The following is a 27,444-nucleotide window of genomic DNA, read 5'->3' on the forward strand; positions in this document are numbered from 1 at the left end:
GATGGTTATCAGTGTGTGGATCAGCTCTCTGCAGGTGCAGCATTAATGCTGTATTACACTGGAGTGTTTCCTCTCTCTGAAGTCAGTCTCCTGTATGTTGGTGTGTTTCTCACCACACTGCTGCGAAAGTCTCTCCTCACACACACACCTCTAGAGACGGAGGTGGAGTTCTGTTCATCAGTGCTGACGCTCTTTTGATACATATGGAGAAAGAAAAAAACGCCTCCACTGATTTGTCACTGAAAATGTTTGATGATCTCCTCTCCTCTTTCTAACAAGGTAATAGTGAGTGTGATTGGCGGGAGCTCTCTCTCTCTCTCTCTCTCTCTCTCTCTCTCTCTCTCTCTCTCTCTCTCTCTCTCTCTCTCTCTCTCTCACTCTCTTTCTCTTTCTCTCTGTTTCTTCAGTCTCTATGGGGCAGTGGAGGTGAAGCTTGTTCTGCTGCTGAATTGAATGGACTGTGTGCAGGTCAGAGGGAGATGGACAGCTGTGTGGCTCTCATTCTTCTGTCCTCCACAATCACACTCACAACAGCAGGTAGGTGTATGATCAGAAAATCAAAAATATTATGAATTTTAAGTCTCTCTCTCTGTCTTTCTCTCTATCTCTCTCTCTCACACACACACACACACACACAATATATATTTATCTGCAAAGCAATTAAAAAAATGAAAAACTAACATCAAGATGAACATGTTACACAATGACTATAAATAGTTAAAATAGTTTCATACTGTTTGAGCTTCAATGCGTATGTGTCCATGAGTAAATATATATGTACAGAATGTTCAAACCCGTATTGTCATGCTAAGTCAGCTTTTCTTTCATTTCTCATAACAGGCAGGAAATTTATCAACTTAAGAGATAAGTTTTCTCAGCATGAACGATGAGAGATCAGCTTTTTTTCCAATAACATTCCTATTTTATGATTATTCATTATTGAAAAGAAGTTGATAATTATATTAGAATGTTATCTGTTTTATGGCACAGTCTTTCTTTCTGAGTCTATATTTTATCAGCATAAAAAGCAACAGCTGACATACAGCAGCAAAAAGTTTTGCATCAGTTAGTTTGGTGAGGATGTTTGTCAGTTTTATTGACTCCAGAAAATGCAGAATTAAAAAAAAAAAACTGTTCACTTGCTTTCTCTCTCTCTCTCTCTGTCTCTCTCTCTCTCTCTCTCTCTCTCTCTCTCTCTCTCTCTGTTGTACAGTCAGTGTAAGGTTGGTGAATGGTGGCAGTCGCTGTGTTGGGAGAGTGGAGGTTCAGTATAATGGAACATGGGGAACAGTTTGTAGTGATAACTGGGATATGAGTGATGCTGCAGTGGTGTGTAGAGAGCTGCGCTGTGGAGAGGCTGTAGATGATCTAGATTTTTCTCAGTTTGTTCCAGGATCAGGACCAATCTGGATAAATAATGTGGATTGTAGTGGATCAGAGTCTACACTGATGAACTGTAGATCCGCAGGATGGGGTGGTCATAACTGTGATCATTCTACAGATGCTGGAGTCATCTGCTCGGGAAATTTTCTTTATGATGCCCCAGGTAATAATATTTTAGTGCACTGCTATCCATTTTTTTAAGTTTCACACCTGATTCTTGTATGATTATAGTTTTTGGAAATCTTGAACAACTTTATTTAAAATCATACTTCCTAAACATGTATTATTTTTCCAAAAGAAAAAGAATATTCTTAAACATATATAATTAAAATTTTGATGTTTGCCAATGGAAAAACAACTTAAAATCTAAAAATGTTATGAAATGGACTATGTTTAACCTCTACTCATCATCAATGTGTGTCATGCTTAATTTATATTATCTGATTATAATGTTTTAGGAGTCAGGCTGGTTGGTGGTTCTCGCTGCTCTGGGAAGAGTGGAGGTGCTTCATGGAGAGACCTGGTCCACAGTGTGTGATGCTGACTTTGACCAGCAGGATGCAGAGGTTGTGTGTCGAGAGCTGGATTGTGGGCTTCCTGTGGAGGTGCTGGGAGCAGCTGCTTTTGGCAGAGGGGAGGGTCAGGTGTGGTCAGAGGAGCTTCAGTGTAGAGGCAACGAATCTCAGATTCACTTCTGTCCAACATCATCTTCACTCAAACACAACTGCTCTCATGACAGTGATGTGGGACTGGTGTGTGCAGGTAAAGAAAGAATTTATGTTTAAAAGTAAACATTTTCAATAAAATGTGCCGCTGCTTGGCAAATTATATGAGCAGTGAGTTGCTCTTATTTGTGTTGATTCTTCTAATGTGATGTTGATTCAGGTCACACAGGGGCTCAGCTGATAAACGGCTCTGACTCCTGTTCTGGTCGAGTGGAGCTCCAGTACCTCAGTGAGTGGGGCACAGTGTGTGATGTAAGCTGGGATATGAAAGCTGCCAGTGTCCTCTGTGGTCAGCTGAGGTGTGGGAGTCCTGTGGCTGTGTTGGGGTCAGACTGGTTTGGGGAGGGGAGTGGCCGGATCTGGGCTGATGTGTTTGACTGTCAGGGGAACGAAACACAACTGTCAAAATGTCCCATTTCATCATGGAGTCGAACTGCATGCTCTCATTAACAGGATGCTGGAGTCATCTGCAGTGGTGAGCTCTCAAAACTGTTTAAACCATCTTATACTAATATCCTGCATGATATGACCAGTAATATGAGCAGTACATGACTGCATACATCTAGGGCCCTCTCAGTTAAATATTAAAAATATTTTAATGAGTTTTCCTCTTTAGGTTCCTCTCTGGCGTTTCATGAGGGGCGAGTGCGGTTGTCTGGAGGGATGCAGTGTGAGGGGGAGGTGGAGGTGTACTTCAGGCAGGACTGGAGGAGAGTTCTGCTGGACTCCTGGAGTGAGTCTGAGGCCTCTGTGGTCTGCAGACAGCTGGGCTGTGGCTCTGTGATCAGCTTATCCAGCTCCTCTACATCCAGTCCTGATCACAGACACATGTGTGTGTGATGGGTTTCAATTGTTCTGGGATTGAAGCTCATCTGGGAAACTGCAGCAGCGCAGAAGCAGTCAACTGCAGCTCCAGAGAACAGCTCTCAATCACCTGTTCTGGTACAATTTACACCAGTTAAAAAACAAAAGGATATCGAACCCTATCTGATCTATTTGTTGTAAATATTAATTTCACACAAGATTTATTATATACATAACATTACATACGTAACTTTATTATGTGGAGGAACAATTAACACGGTGTTCTCAACCTAAATTAGCTATCAGAATAATATAAGGTGAATTACTGGGGAATTATGTGCTTTTGTATGTCCATTTGTCTGTCTGTCTGTGTGGAGTGTAGGTAAGTTTAATTCAGCTTACAGCTTCATCAGGCTGGTTGGTTCTGGGGGAGACTGTGCAGGACGGCTGGAGGTTTTCCACAGCGGCTCATGGGGGACAGTGAGTGATGACTTGTGGGACATTAAGGATGCGCAGGTGGTCTGCAGACAGCTGCAGTGTGGAGTGGCCTTCAGGGCTCTGGTACCAGCCCAGTTTGGACCTGGAACTGGACCCATATGGCTGAATGAGGTGGAGTGTGAGGGGAACGAGACGTCCCTGTGGAACTGCAGATTTCAGCTGTGTGAAGAGGATGAATGTGGTCACAAGGAGGATGTAGGAGTCGTGTGTTCAGGTAAAGAGATATTGAGGGAGCTAACATTAGTTTAGAAGTATGTTTTAATTAACTCCAGTAAAAAATACTAGTTATTGATGAATTAATCAATGAACAATACCTAAATATACAAATAAATATATTCATTAATAAACTAAAGATAAGATTCAGTACAAGGCCTTCTTCCACCAGAGCTTAAAGAGATCAGTCTCACTGAGGGCTGTGAGGGGAATCTGGAAGTGTTCTACAATGGAACCTGGGGTAATGTGTGTGTAAATGGGATGGAACAAGAAACAGTAAGTTTGATTTGTCAAGAGCTGAACTGTGGAAGATCTGGCAGTGAGAGTCCTGCCAAAGCAAGAGTGGAATCAGCTCCTAACTGGCTGGATAATCTAAAATGTAGGAAGCATGACTCCACTCTGTGGCATTGTCTTCACCCTGGAGACAGAACACGTGTGATAATAGCAATGAGGTGGCTCACATTACCTGCTCAGGTAGGCAGCTTCTAGTAGTTTTGTATATTAAGTGGAATGTGTAGAATGTTTGTTATTTTCTATATGTGCCTACAGTAGAACACTTGATTAATGTGAAATAAAACTGGCTAAAATAGCTACAGAGCTTACACAGCTGGAAAAATAAGGGACTTAAAAAAGTTAAAAACATACTTAAAAAGGAAACTGTTTCACTAAATATAGTGGATATAGAAACATAATTATCTATATGACAATTATGCAGATTTATTTCTGTATTTAATGAGTCTTTAATATACAAACCATCAGTGTTGTGTTTTTTAAATATTAGCAAGTTTCAGTAAAGTTTTCAGTAAAGCTTCAGTCCCCTGACTTCACCAAGTATTTTGGAGAGAACCCACACATCACATTATTAACAGGGGTTCTCAGTTTATTAATGCATCTTAAGAGATTATTTCTTTTGGTCATATGCATGATTTATAAGCAGTTTCATGAATAACAGCCCAATGATTAATGAATTACCTTTTTATACTTACAGAAGAGGAAAATCGTCATGTGATGCGAAGCCATCTGAAATGCTCATCATCTTCTTATCAGAAACAGTGCTCATGTAAGTACTCTTTCAAAATAATTTAGTCAGTATTTAATGAACTAAAGCAATAATCAAAAGTGAGTGGTTATTATCTTTGCACAATTTTAAATACTTTTGAATCAGTATGTTTTACTTACAGTAAAAATCTGTATTGCACTATGTAGCTGTATCGTTGATTCATCACATTATCCTCATGTGTGATGCAGATCACCTGCCTCTCAGACTGAGGGGAGGAAATGGAAGCTGCTCTGGAAAGCTGGAGGTGTATCATAGTAAAACGTGGGGCTCCGTCTGTGATGAACTCTGGGACATCAGGGACGCTCAGGTTGTCTGCAGGCAGCTGGGCTGTGGGCCGGCACTGAGTGCTGATGGGAGTGCTGTCTTTGGTGCTGGTGAAGGGCCTATCTGGCTGAACAGAGTGAAGTGTAGAGGGAATGAGATTCACCTGTTGGACTGTCCTCATTCCCTGAAGAACCACACTGACTGCTCCCACAGGCAGGACGCTGGAGTCACCTGTATAGGTCAGAAGAGTCAGCTGGAAGTTTCTGATTCCAATCCAACCGCTTACACAAAACACAATACTATCTTAGTGTTATTTATCTGTAGGGTGATTTTAAGCATTGTTGCTTTTAAACAACGTTGTCTAATGTTAGTTTGTCATATTCAGTTTTAAAATTGTAAGAAATCAGAATCAGAACTACAACTTAATACTAAAAACTTCAGTGTGTGTACAGTGCCAACCATAATGTTTCGGCCATAGGGCTTCACAGGGGTGTTTAATTAGTCAGGTTTAGTTAATTGCTTCATTTGTACAGGTATAAGAGAGCTTTTCCTGTCAGTAAAATGTCTATGAGTAACATAATTCAAACAGTAATTGCATGCAAAGGATATGCAGGTTATGGTTGTATTTTGTGTGTGTTGTTGGCTGTTTATTGTTTGTGGGTTTTTTTTTCTGTATTTCCAGAGATATCTGTGCCTGCCACTGCTGCACCCACAACAATCAACATCACCACCACAGGTGCAATTTTTGTCTCTTTAGTTTCTTAGGTGTTTCTGAACAGGCTATTCAGTGCAATACAGAGTTTCTGTTCTGTATTGTTATTTGCACTTGGTCAGACAGTGAAGAGAACAATCCCTTCTCCACAAACTCATCCAACTACTGTTCTGTCCATCTATCCAGTGTCTCTCCTGGTTCTGGGAGTGCTGCTCTTCCTGGCCTTAGTGATTCTGGTTGTGCTGTTTTACCAGAACAGAGTGCTCAGGAGAGGTAGAGAGATTCAGAGATCATCTACAATCCACTTTCTGTACATTCTCTACACATCATTAGTCCTTCAGTCTGTCATCAGTCTTCTCTTCTCTATGAGGAGATCGACCACAAATACATCACTAAAAGAAATGACCTGACTCAAAGGGGTGACTCATATATGGAAGGATTATTGTATTAAATTAAAGTATATTTACGTCAGAGATAAGAGAACCAACAATTAAAAGTCCTGAATCATTTATTCAGTATAGATTTCTCAGTGTGTTAATAATAAAAGTAAATCAGTTAAATGAGAGTTTAGTGTATGTTAGATGAAATGTGCAGTTAGAGTAGATCTACATGTAGTGTATTGTGTTAATTCTGCTGATAAGCATCTATTAGAAGTAAATAAGTAACAAATTGTGTGAGTGACCGAGTGAGTGAGTGACCAAGAGGCCGAGTGAGGGAATAACCAAGTGACCGAATAATTGACTGAATGAGTGTCTGACTGAGTGAATAAGTGACCAAGTGAGTAAGTGAGAGTGAGGGGCCAAATAATTGACCAAGTGACTGAGTGAGTGACCTAGAGACAGTTAATGACTCAGTGATTGAATTACTGAATGAGTGAGTGACCTAAAGACAGAGCAAGTGACTGAGTGACCAAATGAGTGGTCAAGTGATTGAGTTTTAAGTGTTGTGTCTGAGAGCTCCCTCTACTGGCTGTGCTGCTATTATTCCTTGTAACCAACCCAAATTCACAATGATCCACAGCACTCAGAGGATTGTGGGTGATTCTGCATTCTGAGCGTGTTTGATGTTCTGTTCTGCTCTCCTCTAACAGGAAGTATCCTCTCTGAAGAACAGCATTCAGGATATGAGGATGTGGATAAGGAGCTTCTCTCAGGTAAGAAGACCAGAACATGTGTGTGTCAAACTCCATTCAGCTGGGAAATATTTACCATTTAGAAATACATAGAGTAAATCCAGTATTTGAAATATGGCACCAGAAGTGGGCAATAGCTACATTACATTTACTAAGCTACATGTACTCAAGTAAAATGTAGCTGAATTTGTACTTTACTGAGTATTTGCAATGATAATTTATTTATTTTAAATCAAAATAACACCAAAAAAGGAAGAACAGTTCCTATGCTGATAGATGCTAAGTGTACTAAGATCTTTTGATTTTAACATTTTACTTATAAGTTGTTTTGTGGACAGATACTTTTACTTCGACTTGAGCCATTATTTAACCAAAGTATTAGCATTTCTGAAAGAATTTTGGTTTAGGTCGCTCCACTCATACATTACATTTAGTCTGTTTAGTGTCTGTCCAGGTTGTGCTTTTAGTGTATTTCTAGTACCATTGTTGTTCTTTGCTATTTCAGAGTGAAATTCTCTAATGCTGAATCTAGCTTGTTTCTTTGATTTGATTCATGTCTAGATTGGAAGTGTCTGTCAGAAATTATTGCCTCTTTAATTATAATTCAAACACTGTAACTCACAAAATGCTGAGTTTACATTAAAGCTCCTCTGAATGAGTATCTTATTTTTAAATGTAATTGAAAGTGCTCCTTTTCCAGCAAAGTCTCTGATTGGTGTAAAAGCAGGATATTACGATGATGTCACCACCAGTGGTCTGTTAAGTGGGTTCCTTTATTAATTATTCACCAGATTGATTTTGTCTTTACATGAAACCACAGTGTAAAAATAAGATTACACTGTTTGTAAAGTCGGTCTGTTTTTATTTGATTTAGGTGAATCAGCAAAAGAGGACACAGCAGAGAACTATGATGATGTCATCACTGCTGGACAGATCTCTGATATTGTAGCAGGTGTGTTTCTGTTTTGAGGTCTTAGTTTAGAAAAAGGTAAAAGCTACATAGAGATTAAAAATCCTTGCAAATGTTATGAAAATGGAATAATCAAGTAATCTGTATTTGTAATGACTTTTTGAATAATTTGTGGAGATTTACTGTCCCCTACAGTCCATATACAGGCAAATATTTAGGTTTTTGAAATATATGCTTATCATGTCCACAAATCTGGCAACAATGTATTTATTAACTTTTATTTTATAATATTTTTAAAAAACGTGTACGTAAGTCTCTGAGTGGAATAAAACTCACCACCAGTGGCCTGGTAAGTGGACTGCTCTATTAATTTATATTAAAACAGAATATACTTACAGGTTTTACAATACAATATACAAATATTGCCAAAGGTATTCACTCATCCATCCAAATCATTGAATTCAGGTGTTCCAATCACTTCCATGGCCACAGGTGTATAAAACCAAGCACCTAGGCATGCAGACTGTTTCTACAAACATTTGTGAAAGAATGGGTCCCTCTCAGGAGCTCAGTGAATTCCAACGTGGTACCATGATAGGATGCCACCTGTGCAAGTCCAGTTGTGAAATTTTCTCGCTACTAAATATTCCACAGTCAACTGTCAGTGGTATTATAACAAAGTGGATGCCATTGGGAACGACAGCAACTCAGCCACGAAGTGGTAGACCATGTAAAATGACAGAGCGGGGTCAGCGGATGCTGAGGTGCATAGTGTGCCAACTTTCTGCAGAGTCAATCACCACAGACCTCCAAACTTCATGTGGCCTTCAGATTAGCTCAAGAACAGCGTAGAGAGCTTCATGGAATGGGTTTCCATGGCCGAGCAGCTGCATCCACACCTTACATCACCAAGCACAATGCAAAGTATCAAATGCAGTGGTGTTAAGCACCGCCACTGGACTCTAGAGCAGTGGAGACGTGTTCTCTGAAGCGACCAATCACGCTTCTCCCTCTGGCAATCGATGGATGAGTCTGGGTTTGGCAGTTGGCAGGAGAACGGTACTGTCTGACTGCATTGTGCCAAGCGTAAAGTTTGATGGAGGGGGGATTATAGTGTGGCATTGTTTTTCAGGAGTTGGGCTCGGCCGCTTAGTTCCATTCCCATAAACACACTCCTAAACCTTGCGGAAAGCCTTCCCAGAAGAGTTGAAGCTGTTATAGCTGCAAAGGATGGGCTGACATCATATTAAACCTTATGGATTAAGAATCTGATGTCACTCAAGTTCATATGTGTGTGAAGGCTTACGAGCGAATACTTTTGGTGATATAGTGTATGCTCATCATGCCCACAAATCTGGCAAGAAAATAAAATATTATGCACATATACAATAAGCTAAGTCTATAAAAGAAGGAAAGAAGTAATTATTATTACATTTATTTTTAATAAAGGTTAGTGGAGAAATTATTTCTTCCAAGTAATTTCAAAAATTCATTATTGGCCATTCATCATGAAATTTTGACACAATATGAAGGGTAGTTGAGGATTTCAAATTACTTAAAAAAATGCAAACCGACAAAAATGAAGATACAACGTCTTGTCCCAACAGTGACAATACAGAATTTTAATATTTTAAAATCAAAATAACTCAAATACAACTCAAAACTTAATCAGTAGCAAAACCCCAGTATTCAATGATAATGGCTGAAACACCTGCTTAATGCTTGTGGAAGACGACTGTCTAAAAATTTTATATCCTTTAAATGTCTCTGTGTTTTGGTGTAGAGGATGTAGAAGAGAATTATGATGATGTTATCACTGCTGATCAGAGCTCAGCTGTTGTAACAGGTTTGACTTGTACTGTAACAATAATAAGAGTAATCTCAAACATGAACACAGTCACTGATGATACTGATGCTGATTTAATGACATTTATCTCTACATTTTGACAGAAGACATGACAGATAACTATGATGATGCTGTTACTGCTGGACCAAACCAACATTATGACAGGTAGGTTTTACTTAATGCAGCAAATTATTGAAACTAAAGCTTCAACACAGTACAGTGTCAGGGTTTTTTTTATTGTTATAATTGATCTCTCCATGTTGGTGTAGTGGACAAACCAGAGAGCTATGATGTCATCAGTGGTGAACAGGATGTAAGCATGGTACAAGGTGAGTGGTTGCTGCACTGCAGATGTACATGAATGGAGTAAATAATTTAAATCAAGTGCACAGGAAATGTGAAAAATTGTTTACATTATGTATGGCAGGGGTGCCCAATCCTGGTCCTGGAGATCTGTCGTCCAGCAGAGTTTAGCTCCAAAACTAATAAAAAAAACCCTGATCCAGATAATGAAGGCCTTCAGAAGCATCTGAGTATTGGAACTGGGCATGTTGCATCTGAACTGTCCAGGGTGGTAGATCTCCAGGTCCAGGACTGGGCACCCCTGATCTGTGGCATATGATAAATACTCTCTGTCCTTATTATTTTGATGTGGGGCAGAAGGTCACTCTTTTTAACTGCACTGTCTATTCAAACATGACGTGCAGCCTTATTTATTCATATGGAGAGAATTCAAATGAGTAATGTATCTCATTCACTTGCACACCCTAAGTACAGTTCATGTCTATGAACTGTACTCAGAGTGTGCAAGTGAATGAGATAAATTATTCATCTGCACACTCTGAGTACAGTTCACGTCTATGAAGTGTGCACTTGAATAATTCTTCAGCAGAGTTGGGTGAGTCTGACTGTAACACTGATCATTAGTGCAACACAAGACTGAAAAGTCTAATCAATCTTCTCTATATATATCTGTGTTCTAAACATGGTGAGTCTGATACTAGAGGCCACGAGGACACTCACAAAAAATTCTAATAAGTACAGTTTTATAGACTATGCAGTTCCATTCAAGATAATCTCTTTGTAGTAAAACTCAGTACTCACAGGCAGCACTGTAGCCTCTTATACACATTAAACATCTGAGCATAAAGTTGGTTAGTTAGATAAGTGTTGAAAACATCTTCTGATTAAATTTCTTCTTGTTTCTATTTTTTTCATCCTTTTCTTTAAAAGAGAATTGTCATTCAAAACCGCAGTATGTGTTAGTGTATGTTTCTTCCTAAGTAGATTCATTTTGCTCTTGATGGAACTCAATATACATGTTTAAAGTAATAACTTTTCAATGTTCAGTAACTGGCGTATTTTGCCAGAATTTGGCTCACTGCGAAGTATTGCCAGTCTCATCTGCATACCAAGCCTTGTTTCAACTAGGATTGCTGTCATTGGATTATTTAGACCCTTTTCTGAACTCTTGGACTCTGCTTTTGATCTCCCTTTGGTACCTCTGCTGTTTTTGTGATCTTTTCTGTTTTTTTGACTTCTGGACTGTTTTTGACTTTGATATTGGTTTTTGTGTGCTTGAGTAAACGGCCTTCATGGATTCTAATCGGTCTGAAGAGTCTCCATTACAATGATATACTTCTGAGCGAAACAGTATCACTGACAGTCTCTCAGATAGCTCAGCATTTTCACTCGATGATGGGTCGGGGTGGTTGGAGGGTGAGCTGAAACGTATTGTTATTGGTTAATATTATTTTCGATGCCCACTGGTGCCCAGTGATGTAATCAGAAATGGCAAGACGTTTTTAGGCAAGCAAAAGTCAGTACAGTTGATGGAAGATTAAAGGACAACAGGATTTTTGCTTTTTAAATGACATAACATGATGAATTGTGCGTGACATGACCAGACATAACAAGGTGAAAATGTCCATTATTATTTCAAGTTGATTTTAATGAGCAACATGATCTAAGTTGCAGCCTGGAAGACTGAAAAACAACCTACATGGTGCTCTATTTACTGTTTTTTGGACATTTTCTGATTGTTGGAATAAAGCGTACTATGCAGATGTGCTATTTAAGATAAATGTACTCATTTTACAGGTTATGATGACATGGAGGAAGAACCTCAGACAGAGATGAATCCACAGCCACAGCCAGTGTCTTTTCTCAGGAAATTACATTCAAAACGCAACAAGTGATTTTGTTAGAGATCACAATTCATATTTTAAGGAGCATAAACATTCCAGCTTTATTCCAGGTTTGCACATCTCAAATAGGATATGGTGGTATTATACACCAAGTTTACCCAAACCAAATATCACAAATTGTCCTTTCACCTTTCACCACTTTCTGTGAAATGTACCAGCCTTAGTGAGCTACACTCTCAATACAGATGTGTCAAAAGCAACATGTAATGCTATTTAATACTAGCAGTGTGTTTTATGTGTAACACAGGCAGTTACAGTCTGTGTTGTATCTAATTTTTTTAAGTTTTATTAGAAATATGTTACTAGAAATAATTCTTTTGCTACTAAATGTTTAATTATATTTTAAGTATATGAACAGTTTTGGCTGAAGACTTTAAATTAAAGAGCTGTTCATTTTTATGGTATATTATTTAAGAGAGTAAAGCTACAAAAGCTGTACAGACAAGCAGTGTAAGTGTTTTACTGTAATAATTTTGGATAAATGTTTAAAAATTAATCATAAAACAAACTGATCGCCCAATACTAATAAAAGTTAGTGTAAAAACTGTTTCCTCACTTTTTCTCTCTTATATTATTTGTGAGTCTGTAATGATTGTTTGATTATTAATAGGTGAGATCATATGCACATAGACTTAATCTCAACTGCAAGTTAAGTTCTGTATATTGAGTTTTTTTTAAGTGTGTAATGTATGGGATCTGCTGTAGTCTGAAAGATGATTCTGTACTGTCCTCTCCTCTCTATATGTGGACCAGCAGAAGAACTCTGTACACAATAAGGTTGATCTGCTTTTGATTCCACCTATGTGGTAAAAATAAATAAATAAATACAAATCTGCAGAAAAACAACAATATGTGTAAATAGACTATACTCATTGTATTTTGTATTTGACCATTAATTGAAGCTATTAAAAGGGAAATTAGACTTAAACGTAACTAACAGTAGCATCATAAATAAAGGAAAGTATCTCATGGGAGGTAGTAGTAGTAGTAGTAGTAGTAGCAGATTTAAGATAGCACAGGATAAAAATAATGGACTCAGAAAAACACACATGATAGCGAATATGGACACCAGACAACGCACATAATGAAGGTGATGATGATGTTGGACTCAGAACAATGCATTTGGTAATTAAAATGATGATGATGATGATGATGATGATGATGATGATGATGATGATGATAAAATTACTCAGGACCACACACAAAATGACAATGATGAACTCAGGACAACACACATGATGATGGACCCAAGACAACGCACTTGATAATGATGATGATGATGATAAGCTCAGAAGAACACACTTGATGATGATGACAAGGATGATGATGATGATGATGAGGAGGAGGAGGAGGAGGAGGAGGAGGAGGAGGAGGATGGGCTCAGAACAACACACGATGTTGACAAGGATGATGATGATGATGATGATGATGAGGAGGTGGAGGAGGAGGAGAATGATGGGCTCAGAACAACACACTTGGTGATGATGACAAGGATGATGATAGTGATGATGATGATGATGACACCTAATAGCTGTCTCTCTGATTCAGTATGTCTCAGAAATGATGTGTTTAGTTTTAGCTCTTTTTGCTGTCTGAGTCTGAACTGATATATGACACATTTTGATGTGTTACTATACTGAGGTAACAAAAAGTACAAAGATGGTATTTCTGAGGTTAAAGATGGAGTTTGAAGGAGAGGGCGTGATGCAGGGCAAACATGAGGATGACAGAAAGTTTAGGCACTTCACAGAAACATATATAAGACAGATCAGGATCAGTGAAAGAGAAAACTGAGAAGACACAACTCTCAGTTCAGTTCAAAAGATGAACCAGATATTACTTTGCCATTTTCCCTTGTTTCTTCTTTCTTTGCATTATAATCTTTTGTTATGACTCTTCAGTCATTTTAAGAATCATTCATCTGTTACTATAGCAGCTGTTTGACATCACTGCCATCTTGTAGAAAAAAAGGTGTATTACAGTGACTAAAACAATGTTTTTGTAAGACTGTGTGTAAAAGTGATAAACAAAATAATTTGGACAAAGGAGTATTGAAATGTGATAAATATTTTATGTTTATTTCATTTTAGAATATTATATAATTCTCATAATTTATTATCATAATTTTCTTGTAATTTACTTTAAAACAATTAAAAAGCTGCATGTTCCTCAGATCAGATCAGTAAAATAACATCTTTGAATGTTATTTATTTTTTAAAACTCTATGAATGATAAACAAATATTCCTGTTTATCTATAATTTAGCTCAGAGCTGTGTGTGTGAGCTGGTTATCGGTGTGTGGATCAGCTCTCTGCAGGTGCAGCATTAATGCTGTATTACACTGGAGTGTTTCCTCTCTCTGAAGTCAGTCTCCTGTATGTTGGTGTGTTTCTCACCACACTGCTGCGAGCGTCTCTCCTCACACACACACCTCTAGAGACAGAGGTGGAGTTCTGTTCATCAGCGCTGAAGCTTGTTCTGCTGCTGAGACGAACATACTGTGTGTGCAGGTCAGAGGAAGATGGACAGCTGTGTGGATCTCATTCTTCTGTCCTCCACAATCACACTCACCACAGCTGGTAAGTACTCACTCTATGCCAGTATAATGTATAAATTCAGATTAATTCATCATTTTTTCATCATACTACATGTAATATGAGTATCAACTTACATTGTGTGTGTGGATCAAGTGTCACCAAGGAATCCTCAAGTGATGCCATAGAACACTTTTTTGATTCCCTAAACAACCTTATATGAAAAAGAAAAGAATGAGTGTGAAGAACATTTTAAGTGTTTAAGAACTCTAAAGAAATCTAACGGATGAAAATGTTTCAACTTTTTATTATTTTTTCTTTATTTTTTCCTTCTTTCTATTCTTTTTACTCATGGTCAATGAAAGTCATTAAAGCGTTGAAAATAAAAAAAAATATTACTGCTAGAAATGTAATTAAATATGCAATTATAATATTTAGTACAAACAATAAACTTTCTTTTCTTTCTCTCTTTTTTTAAATTTATTTCTGTCTGTTCTTCTCTCTATGTCTCCGTCATTGTCTCTCTCTGTCTCTCTCCATCTGTCTCCCTCTTTACTTTTAACTGAATGTTAAAAATGCTTTTCACACTCACGCATCTCATTTGCCAAAAAAAGGAAATGAAAGTGATTATTTTATTTGATTATTTTATGCTTTTATGGAAATAACATTTTTGGCTTATTTGTTCTATTAATGTAATTGCCTGACTGCAAACAATCTTATATTTTTAAAATTATTAAAACATAAAACTACAAATAATATTTACTAATAGAAATGTAATAAAAAATGTATTTTGGTTTTTTGGTATTATAACATTAAACCATAAACTCTCTCTCTCTCTCTCTCTCTCTCTCTCTCTCTCTCTCTCTCTCTCTCTCTCTCTCTCTCTCTCTCTGTTGTACAGTCAGTGTGAGACTGTGCTGGGAGAGTGGAGGTGTATTGTAATGATCAGTGGGGAACAGTGTGTGATAAGGAGTGGGGTATGACAGATGCTGCAGTGGTGTGTAGAGAGCTGGGCTGTGGAGATGCTCAGGGTATTCCTAAGTTTGGTCCAGGATCAGGACCAATATTGATGGGATATGTGCAGTGTTATGGATCAGAGTCTACACTGAACAGCTGTTACTTTCTTTCATATTATGGTCAATACTGTAAATCTCATGATCAAGATGTTGGAGTCACCTGCTTAGGTAGGTTGCATCAATCCTGAAAAACAACTTTCATCAAATAGTTATAAACAATAATTATTGTCACTTTAGCTCTTAAAATACACTTAAAATATATTGTGTCGAGAGCTGGGCTGTGGGCTTCCTGTGGAGGTGCCAGGAGCAGCTGCTTTTGGCAGAGGGGAGGGTCAGGTGTGGTCAGAGGAGCTTTTGTGTAGAGGGAATGAATCTGAGATTACTCTCTGTCCAATATCATCTTCACTCAAAACAAAATGTGAACATGACAATGATGTGGGACTTATTTGCTCTGGTCACTATAAATTATTGACCTCTTATTAAAATAAATTATTAGTATGTGTTTTACAGGTATTAGAGTCTCAGTGTTTACATGTAAAATGAGGAGTGATTGGTATTTTGCCATTCTATTACCTGTAATTGTAATGCCGTTTAAAGGCACAGGGGCACGACTGGTGCATGGCTCTGACTCCTGTTCTGGTCGAGTGGAGCTCCAGTACCTCAGTGAGTGGGGCACAGTGTGTGACGTAAGCTGGGATATGAGAGCTGCCAGTGTCCTCTGTGGTCAGCTGAAGTGTGGGAGTGCTGTGGCTGTGCTGGGGTCAGACTGGTTTGGAGAGGGGAGTGGCCGGATCTGGGCTGATGTGTTTGACTGTCAGGGGAACAAAACACAACTGTCAAAATGTCCCATTTCATCATGGAGTCGAACTGCATGCTCTCATAAACAGGATGCTGGAGTCATCTGTGATAGTGAGAACTCAAAAATGTTGTACTCCATTTTAAAGCAATTTCAATGTATTAGAAAATGACTGTGTCAATCTGTTGCATCATCAAATAGAAGGTGTTTTATTTTATTTTAAGTGTATTTATTTATTTAGTGATTATTTTCTTTTTCAGATTCCTCTCTGGCGTTTCATGAGGGGCGAGTGCAATTGTCTGGAGGGATGGAGTGTGAGGGGGAGGTGGAGGTGTACTTTAGGAAGAAATGGAGGAGAGTTCTGCTGGACTCCTGGAGTGAGTCTGAGGCCTCTGTGATCTGCAGACAGCTGGGCTGTGGCTCTGTGATCAGCTTATCCAGCTCCTCTACATCCAGTCCTGATCACAGACACATGTGTGTGATGGGTTTCAATTGTTCTGGGAGTGAAGCTCATCTGGGGAACTGCAGCAGCGCACAAGCAGTCAACTGCAGCTCCAGAGATTAGCTCTCAATCACCTGCTCTGGTAAGTGTTAAAACAGTAACAAGTGTTACCAGATCTACTTTGATTTAATGCAAAAATGACCATTCATGCAATTCTCAGGAAAATAACTGCATCCATCATGTGTTAGAATGAAGCATTGTTGTTGTAAATTGTTATGTAGGAGATTGTTTTAATGTGTTAGTTTGTGTGTTTTGGCTTTTAATGTAGCCTTCAGGCTGGTTGGTTCTGGGGGAAACTGTGCAGGACGGCTGGAGGTTTTCCACAGCGGCTCATGGGGGACAGTGAGTGATGACTTGTGGGATATTAAGAATGCACAGGTGGTCTGCAGACAGCTGCAGTGCAGAGTGGCCTTCAGTGCTCTGGTACCAGGCTAATGAATACACAAGTTAATACAAACTGTATTTTTATCAAATAATTACAAGAGCTAAATTTAGGTAATGTAAAAAAGTATGTTATTTTGTTAATTACATAACCTGTAGTTATATATATTAAGTAACATATGTTTGAAGTAATTTGTTTTTCCAAATTATGTTTCCTGATAACACCGTTTTTTTTTTGTGTGTGTGTGTCAAACTGTAAAACACCCTTTACCTGAAAATCTGGAAGAACACCACAATCAGCATTAGCATCAGATCCCTCTGCTGAATGTGCTCTGTCACTTTGGAAGTTGGTCTACTTCTGATAAAATCTGACTCTCTATCATTTATCCTCTGTCTGTGAAAAGGCCCCTGTCCAGCGCATTAGACTTCACTGAGTTGATTTGTGCTTGGACCCTGCGTGTTGCCACTATATTTAGTGTTAAATTTGCTTATGGTTGTGCTACCTATGATGTTCAGCATATACTTCATACTGTCTGATATCTCTGAATAAATGTTACACAGACAGTGTGAGGTTGGTGGATGGTGACAGTCGCTGTGCTGGGAGAGTGGAGGTGTTTCATGATGATCAGTGGGGAACAGTGTGTGGTGATTACTGGGATATAAGAGATGCTGCAGTGGTGTGTAGAGAGCTGCACTGTGGAGAGCCTGTTAGTGATGCTAACTTTGGACCAGGATCAGGACCAATCTGGATGAAAAATGTGGGTTGTAGTGGATCAGAGTCTGCACTGAAGAACTGTAGATCAGCAGGATGGGGTGAACATTACTGTAATCATGATCAAGACGCTGGAGTCATTTGTTTAGGTAGGTTTTACTAAATTTGAGTACTTTGTTCACAGAGATAAAATTTATAATCAGCATTTAATAGTCAAAAATAAAATGACCATCATTAGCATTTCAGAAATTTCACTAATTAATATATTTCTTAAAACATCCAAATGGAACTTGCCTTACTCCTTATTGTCTTTGGAAACTTTTTTTGGGGGGTGGGGGGGCTTTAAGTGCTTTTGTACATTTTTATTAAATATAATCTTATTAAATATAATCTTGTCCAGTACTGCATAATCACTACTCTCTCATATTTTAGGAGGAGTCAGGCTGGTTAATGGTTCTCACTGTTCTGGGAGAGTGGAGGTGCTGGGAGCAGCTGCTTTTGGCAGAGGGGAGGGTCAGGTGTGGTCAGAGGAGCTTCAGTGTAGAGGCAATGAATCTCAGGTTCACTTCTGTCCAACATCATCTTCATTCAAACACAACTGCACCCATGACAGTGATGTGGGGCTGGTAGGTAAGAGGAACATTTTCACTAATTGGTATTAAACTCTCTTGCAGATGTGCTACATATGATGTTTAGTGTATACTTTCTCTTGAATTCTGTGTATCTTTAAGCAAAAACAGGCCAAAAACAGGATCAAAATTTTATTGCAGTTATTACTATCGTTAATTTTATAGAAATGTGCCCTATATATATATATATATATATATATATATATATATATATATATATATATATATATATAAAACTACTGTTTTATACTGCAACTACTGTTTTATTAACTGAGTTGACTCCATAGATGACTGAAAAAGTAGATGTATTTGTTTATTAATATTGCCATCTGTGGAACTTGAAGCCGAAATCAAAGACTGTAAATCATCTCTGCCCAAACTGGGAAGCTACTGCAAGCTCAACACAGTGGGCAACAATTTCATTGCCAAACTGATCTGAGGTCAGCTGAGAGTCCGTGTGTCACGGATTATTGAGTAGTTTTGGGATGAAAGCTTTTCTGCCTAGTAGGCTACAACGTAATTAGGACATTGCTGTGTCCACAATCTCATGACTGGAATCATGTAGAGGAAAAAAAATTAGTCTACTGAGGTTCAGAACTCAATGTTTTCATAGTTATGGCCATGTGCATAAATATCTGTCTGTTCTGACTTCTGTTATACAGACAATGTGAGGTTGGTGGATGGTAGCAGTCACTGTGCTGGGAGAGTGGAGGTTCTTCATAGAGGACAGTGGGGAACAGTGTGTGATGATGGCTGGGATATGAGAACTGCTGCAGTGGTGTGTAGAGAACTGCACTGTGGAGAGGCTGTAGATGCACTGAGTGAAGCTTACTTTGGACCAGGATCAGGACCAATCTGGATGGTTGATGTGTACTGTAGTGGATCAGAGTCTACACTGTAGAAGTGTAGATCACCAGGATGGGGTAAACATGACTGTGATCATGATCAGATGCTGGAGTCATTTGTTCAGGTATGTTTTATTAAATTTCATTGTTCTTCTCCATGAGGAAAAAATGTATCCTTAACATTCAATTTTATAGTATTTAGTTTTATTACGTAATCATTACAAGTTCATAAATTGTAATAATAACCATACATAAATACATATACACACACACACACACACATGTATATATGTATATATATATATATATATATATATATATATATATATATATATATATATATATATATTAAGGTTCCCCTGGTAATCATGATCAACGAATCTCAGATTTACTTCTGTCCAACTTCTTTTTTACTCAAACAAAACTGCACCCATGACAGTGATGTGGGACTGGTGTGTGCTGGTAAGCACTATTTGTATTTGTATTTGATGTTTAACATGTATCTTTCTAAAGTTATACCAGTAATGACATAAGATTCTCTGCAGTTTCCTTTAATTTCATGAATGTAATTAATATGATTTTCTATAGAAGTATTACTGTGATTCCTGCTTCTCTAACATTTCTCCCAGCACTGCTATAACTTTTCAGACCCTTTTCTGATGTGGAGCTGAAATTTCTCTCTCTCTCTCTCTCTCTCTAACATACAGACAGTGTGAGGTTGGTGGATGGTGGCAGTCACTGTGCTGGGAGGGTGGAGGTTCTTCGTAGAGGACAGTGGGGAACAGTGTGTGGTCATGGCTGGGATATGAGTGATGCTGCAGTGGTGTGTAGAGAGCTGGGCTGTGGAGAGGCTGTAGATGCACTGAGTTATGCTCACTTTGGACCAGGATCAGGACCAATCTGGATGAATTATGTGGACTGTAGTGGATCAGAATCTACACTGAAGATCTGTAAATCACAGGGATGGGGTGAACATTACTGTCATCATGGTTCTGATGTTGGAGTCATCTGCTCAGGTAAACTTCAGTCAGTCATTTGTCATGAATGAACATAACAGCATCAATATCATAATATCAGATTCATTTTCTAAAGAGTTTTGTTAACTTGAATCTTTTATATGAGTGGCTCTCACAGAAGGTACGTAAAAGTAATTGTAAAAAATGTGAAATAAATAAAAAATATTATCATGAAATAAACATTAGTCTAATTAATTCATGAAGGAACTATGCTTCTGTCTGGATCCATGTTTAGAATGAACAATCAGCCTAATGTGAATGCTGAAGGCAAACCACAAAGACTAGAATCCACCTAAATGTCATCATAACTTTAAAAAATTACTTTTATACATGGGTCAAGTTTTATAAACCTACTATTTTTTCTAAACTGTGCTAAGTGTTAATGCATTTCAAATACTCACAGGTCACTGAAAGTCCAGACTTACTGATGGTCCTCATCTGTGTTCTGGGAGAGTGGAGGTGCTTCATGAAGAGACCTGGTACACATTGTGTGATGCTGACTTTGACCAGCAGGATGCAGAGGTTGTGTGTCGAGAGCTGGGCTGTGGGCTTCCTGTGGAGGTGCTGGGAGCAGCTGCTTTTGGCAGAAGGGAGGGTCAGGTGTGGTCAGAGGAGCTTCAATGTAGAGGCAACGAATCTCAGATTTACTTCTGTCCAACATCACCTTCACAAAACTGCTCCCATGACAGTGATGTGGGATTGGTGTGTACTGGTAAACAATACATTTTTAATTGAGATTCACTTCAACAAGATTTATTTTTAAAATATAAATATTTTTCCACTGCTTGTCAAAGTAGATGGCATTGAATTACCTTATCCATGATCATGATTTTGATTCAGGTCACACTCAGGCTCAGCTGGTAAATGGCTCTGACTCCTGTTCTGGTCGAGTGGAGCTCCAGTACCTCAGTGAGTGGGGCACAGTGTGTGACGTAAGCTGGGATATGAGAGCTGCCAGTGTCCTCTGTGGTCAGCTGAAGTGTGGGAGTGCTGTGGCTGTGTTGGAGTCAGACTGGTTTGGGGAGGGGAGTGGCCGGATCTGGGCTGATGTGTTTGACTGTCAGGGGAACGAAACACATCTGTCAGCATGTCCCATTTCATCATGGAGTCGATCTGCATGCTCACATAAACAGGATGCTGGAGTCATCTGCAGTGATGAGATCTCAGAATCATGTAGTCCATCTCACAGTAAAATACACCATGTCAAAAATGCCTGTTGAAGTCTGAGGAACCTTCAATAAAATATGAAGTGTTGAGGAGAAGTTCAGAAAGTTAACTGATTATGTCCTCTGCAGGTTCCTCTCTGGCGTTACATGAGGGGCAAGTGCGTGTTCCAGTGTTATTGCCCATTACTTAGCATCTGTACTATTGTATTGTTACACTCAGAATTTCAGTTCTCTTATATCTGTGTTTATGTCTATGTGTGTGTGTGTGTGTGTGTGTGTGTGTGTGTGTGTGTGCGTAGGTAAGTTTAATTCAGCTCACAGCTCCATCAGGCTGGTTGGTTCTGGGGGAGACTGTGCAGGAAGGCTGGAGGTTTTCCACAGCAGCTCATGGGGGACAGTGTGTGATGACTTTTAGGATATTTAGGATGCGCAGGTAGTCTGCAGACAGCTGCAGTGTGGAGTGGCCCTCAGTGCTCTGGTACCAGCACGATTTGGACCTGGAACTGGACCCATATGGCTGAATGAGGTGGAGTGTGAGGGGAACGAGGCGTCCTTGTGGAGCTGCAAATTTCAGCTGTGTGAAGAGGACGAATGTGGACACAAAGAAGACGTAGGCATTGTGTGTTCAGGTAAAGTGATATTACAATATTGATTCACTAAATCATTTATTTACACAATTTTCCTCTCACCCCAGATGTCAGCATTCAGGAAAGACACGTTTGGTGTGCTTGGTTCTTCAGTTTTACTGAGGAGCTACAAGGTTAATGGAAGTTTGTGTTAAGAGTAAAGATTTTGGGTTACCTAGCCTTCCCGCACTTGTTAGCTATGTTTAGATATGTGCACAAACGGTCGCGTGCACAGACAGACGCCAGGTGGTCCCACAAATTGTCTATGCCTGGCTACACTAGCCTCATTTTGCAGCAGACTATTTCTTTAAGGACATTATTGTTTGTACATGCAAAGAAGTATAATTATTCTTTTGAGGGAATACTAGATATTTAATTTCTATAGAATAAACATGAATTCCTAAAACGTCCCAAAAACATGTTCATTTAAAGGCAAAGTTTAGCATAAGTCCTTATCCCAACAGAGTTTAAAGAGACCAGACGCACTGAGGCCTGTGAAAGGAATCTAGAAGTGTTCTACAATGGAACCTGGGGTAATGTGTGTGTAAATGGGATGGATGAAGAAACAGCAAGTTTAATCTGTCAGGAGCTGAACTGTGGAAGATCTGGCAGTGAGTTCTGGGCCAATGCAAGAGTGAAATCAGCTCCTAACTGGCTGGATGATCTGAAATGTAGGAAACATGACTCCACTCTGTGGCATTGTCCGTCTTCCGCCTGGAAACAGAACTACTGTGATAAAAACAATGAGGTGGCTCACATTACCTGCTCAAGTAGGCAACTTTTAATGTTCTTATGAATTTTCCCTGTGTGTGCTGAAAATAAATCACATCAGGAATAAATCTGGCTTCATTAAATAAATTAAAGCACCAGCTGAACAGAATTGAAATATATAAGCAAAACAGCTTTATATATTTAGTAGCTAATGAAAGACCTTACCATATTCATAGAAGATGAAAATGATCGTCTGTTACGAAGCCATCTGAAAAGCTCCTCATCTCCTCATCACAGAAAGTGCTCAAGTAAGTACACTTGCAAACAAACATGGTCAATAGGCAGCTGGGTTGTGGGCCGGCGCTGAGTGCTGATGGGAGTGCTGTCTTTGGTGCTGGTAAAGGGCCTATCTGGCTGAACAGAGTGAAGTGTAGAGGGAATGAGATTCACCTGTGGGACTGTCCTCATTCCCTAAAGAACCACACTGACTGCTCCCACAGGCAGGACGCTGGAGTCACCTGTGCAGGTCAGAGGAGTCAGGATTTTTTAGTTTTTGACTCCAATCAAAACTCTTTTATTACAGTTTTAAAAATCTGGAAGTCTTTATTAAATGATGCATTGATTATTTATATACAATTATACTAAACTTTAATTGAAAAAATTATTGAAACTTCTGGACCAGTTGTTCCATCTATCTATCCAGTGTCTCTCCTGATTCTGGGAGTTGTGCTCTTCTTGGCCTTAGTGCGTCTGGTTGTGCTGTTTTACCAGAACAGAGTGCTCAGGAGAGGTAGAGAGATTCAGAGATCATCTACAATCCACTTTCTGTACATTCTCTAAACATCATTAGTCCTTCAGTCTGTCATCAGTCTACTCTTTACTGAACTGACTCCATGATTCTCTCTGTCTCCCTGACAGTGCTCTCTAAGAGGAGGCGTAAGGCTCTGACTGAGGCAGTCTATGAGGAGATCGACCGCAGATCCATCAATAAAAGAAATGGCTTGATTCAAAAAAGTGAATGATATATATAGTGTTCTACAGGAAGCATTCATAAAGTATTAATGTATATTTACATTTGAGATCACAGAACACACTGCAGTGCATGCTCATTTGCCCAGTGATCAAAGCTATATGTAATCTTTTCAATGAATGATTTCTTCAGTATAGCTGAATCAGTTAAATAAGAGTTAAGTGTTTAAGTGTATAGACAAAATGTGCACTTAGAGTAGGTCTACATGTAGTGTAGTGTGCTTGTTCTGCTGATAAGCATCTGTTAGGCAGCTGAAGTTAAACCGTATCTTGACTGACTGAGTGTCTGAGTGACCATGTTAGCGACAGAGTATCAACATGACTGATTGAGTAACCGAGTGACCAAGTAAGGGTTCAAATGAGCAATCAGATGACCTATTAAGTGACCAAAAGATTGAGTGAGTGAGTGACTGAGTGAGTAGGTGAGACAGTGACAGAGTAAGTGAATGAAAGACTGAGCAAGGCCGAATGAGTGACAAAGTGACTACATGATTGACAAAGTTTTTGAATATGTGACCGAATGACCAAAAGACCAAGTATGTGACCGAATGTGTGACCTAGCGACTGATTGACTAAGTTTGTGACCAAGTAAGTGAGCAAATGGGTTAGTCAGTCAGTCAGTCAGTGAGTATTGACTAATGTGTCTGAGAGCTCCCTCTACTGTCTGCACTGATATTATTTCTAGTAACCAACCCAGTTCACAATGATCCACAGCGTGTTTGTGGGTAGTTCTGCATTCTGAACATGTTTGATGTCTGTTCTGCTCTCCTCTAACAGGAAGTATCCCCACTGAAGAACAGCATTCAGGATATGAGGATGTGGATGAGGAGCTTCTCTAAGGTAAGAAGATCAGAGCGTGTGTTAAACTCCATTCAACTGAGCAATATTACAATCACCTTTTAGAGATAAAACAATTCATTATAAAACCATGTTTCTTAAGACAAGTTTCTTTTTTTAATGCCAAAAACATTTAGGTCCAGAGTAAATCCAATAGTTGAAACTTTTTTTTTTACATTTTACATCTACTTTTTAATTTATATTTACATTTAAGTCATTAGCATTTATTTACAAACACAATCTAAGGCTTATTATTCACTCATTACATGGAAACACTGCACGCTGGTATTTCGCATTATTGAGTTATTCACATGTTTAAAAGTCTGAACCCACTAGCAGTCCTGGGGTTAAATGGGTTAATTTCTTTGGTTTATAATTGCACCTATAGTGCTGTGGAACTTGTCTAACCTAAAATCATAGAGGTCTGAAATTTGATTTTTTGTTTGTCTGTTTACATTGCTGTGGTCTGAAATGCCCAAACATTTCTTTTCAGATATAGAAGATGAGTTTTAAACTTCAATTTTGAATTATAGCTTAAGTTAATTGGTTGGTTAAAGATCATCAAATCACATGTCTTTTGATCATTGAGATATTTGCAATCAAATTGCCAGTTCTTCTGAATGAGTATTTTTGTAATGAAATTAAAAGTAATAAATGATGTCACCACCTGCAGCGGTCTGATAAGTGGGTTCCTTCATTAATTAATCCGTTTAATTTATTATGTTTATATTAATCCACAATATAAAAATATGATTGCCCTGTTTGTAAAGTCAGTCTGCTTTTACGTGATTTAGGTGAATCAGCAAAAGAGGACACAGCAGAGAACTATGATGATGTCATCACTGCTGGACAGATCTCTAATAGTGTAGCAGGTATGTTTCTGTTTTGGTTTTAGTTTAGAAAGAAGTAGAAATTAAGTAGAGATTAAAAATCTGTCAGGATAGAATAATCAAATGCATGTGATTGTATTTATATTGGTGTTTACAGCATACATGTTTATCATACCTGTAGAATCCAGTCCAAAATCTATTTATTGTTTTATTATTTATTAAATTACAGTGTTTCTAAATATTTAGTTCATGTTTTAAATGAAAATAATAGTTGATAGTTCTGAGTGCTAATGTTAGTAACATTGGCTTATGATAATATTAGGCTTATTTTGAATTGTTTAATGATCATAGCTGAAACACCTGAAACAGCTGTGTATAATTTGATTACTGATCCTTGATACATATCTCTGTGTTTTGGTGTAGAGGACGTAGCAGAGAATTATGATGATGTCATCACTGTTGATCAGAGCTCAGCTGTTGTAACAGGTATGATTTATAGGGCTACTTTCCCAGACATGGATTAAGCCTAGTCTTAGATTAAATTACAATGCCAGTGGTGAATCACTACTGAAAACTCGTTTTTTCAATAGTCTAGGCTTAGGCCTAATCTGGTTTTGGGCAACTGGCCCTTCATGTAACAGTACTGTAATCACATGAACACAGTCAATGATGATACTGATGCTGATTTAATGACTTTTATCTCTACATTTTGACAGAAGACATAACAGATAACTATGATGATGCTGTTACCACTGGACCAAACTCCAACGTTATGACAGGTATATTTTGTTCTTAATATTGACAGTTCATTTTCAACTGCAGCTTCAGCACAGTAGAACATCAGGTTTGTTGGTTATTAATTTATTTTCCCATGTTATAGTAGTGGACACACCAGAGAACTATGATGATGTCATCACTGCTGGATGTAGGAGGGGTAAAAGATGAGTGGCTGATTTTGTTGTGTATGTACATGAGTGTAGAGGGTGGAGTAAGTGATTCAAATCAAGTGTACAGGAAGTCAGCAAAGTGTGCACTTCTACAACAGAGTTTGAAGGTTCTTAAGTAAACTATCCTCTCTACATGTTTAAGGAAGATTCACACTGCATTTTTCTGACAGTGGATAGCAATAGCTATCTGGCTAGCTAAAAATAGCCAAACTACTTACTTGTTAATTCTAAATAATGAAGGAATACATATCGCAATAGTAGCCTGTTTTTAAGCACACACAAACACAGCCACTTCCCCTGCTCATGTAGACTAACAAAACAGAGCCAAAAAAGTTGACATTTGTGGTACTAAAGTCTGTATATGCCAACATTACTCTGTTTGACTCAATAGAATTGCCAGGTATAAACATTAACATATTGATTTTATAAGTTGGCTTCGCAAAATAGGCTGTAAAGAGGACATATCATCCTACCAGTGAACAGCACCACCTGGTTTTAGTTTCAGGGCATTATGTGGCAGAAGTTAGTAAAGCTGCTTAAGCACAGTTTCTCAACATTTTTGCCCGGAACTCAGGTGCACTGTGTATTGTTTTTAATAAAACACCTTTATTGGGAATTGTCCATAGACAGGTCCGTCTGTAGGTACTGCGTTTCACATGCACCCAAGTCACAGCATGTCAATCAGAGCATTTTTGTACCGTGTGCATAGAAATTGTAGGCTCTGTCTAAACATGATGGTCTAAGAAAGGTCACAGAGGTACACTTGCATAGGAAAGTAAAAATCAATATGAGCATGGAAGCTGGTGTAGCTTAACTAGTACAGGAATTATATGAACACAAGGTGGAGTATAAGTAAGAACTGCTGCACAGTTTTTTGTACATACAGAAGTGTCTGAAGAGATTTTGCAGGTAAACCAGCATAAAGACCTTTACAATAGTCCAACCTGCATGAAATAAATGCATGTACAAATTTCTCAGCATCAGAAGGTGATTGAAATGCCCTAAGCTTGGCAATATTACGAACATAACCCATGTTATATTTCCTAATAATATTAATATAATAATATACGCAGTATGTATAGGTATAGAGGTTCAGTGATATACTCAGTATTC

General features: G+C 38.5%; 2 pseudogenes; both read left to right on the forward strand.

The window, feature by feature from the left end:
• The first annotated feature begins 475 nt into the window (after window positions 1–475).
• On the forward strand, window positions 476–16,665 carry LOC118811220 (annotated as a pseudogene).
• Window positions 16,666–16,934: 269 nt separating this feature from the next.
• Window positions 16,935–27,444, forward strand: part of LOC118811221 — a 35,655-nt pseudogene continuing 25,145 nt past the window's right edge.

Source organism: Colossoma macropomum, unplaced genomic scaffold (assembly GCF_904425465.1).
Source record: "Colossoma macropomum unplaced genomic scaffold, Colossoma_macropomum, whole genome shotgun sequence".
NCBI classification, from domain to species: domain Eukaryota; kingdom Metazoa; phylum Chordata; class Actinopteri; order Characiformes; family Serrasalmidae; genus Colossoma; species Colossoma macropomum.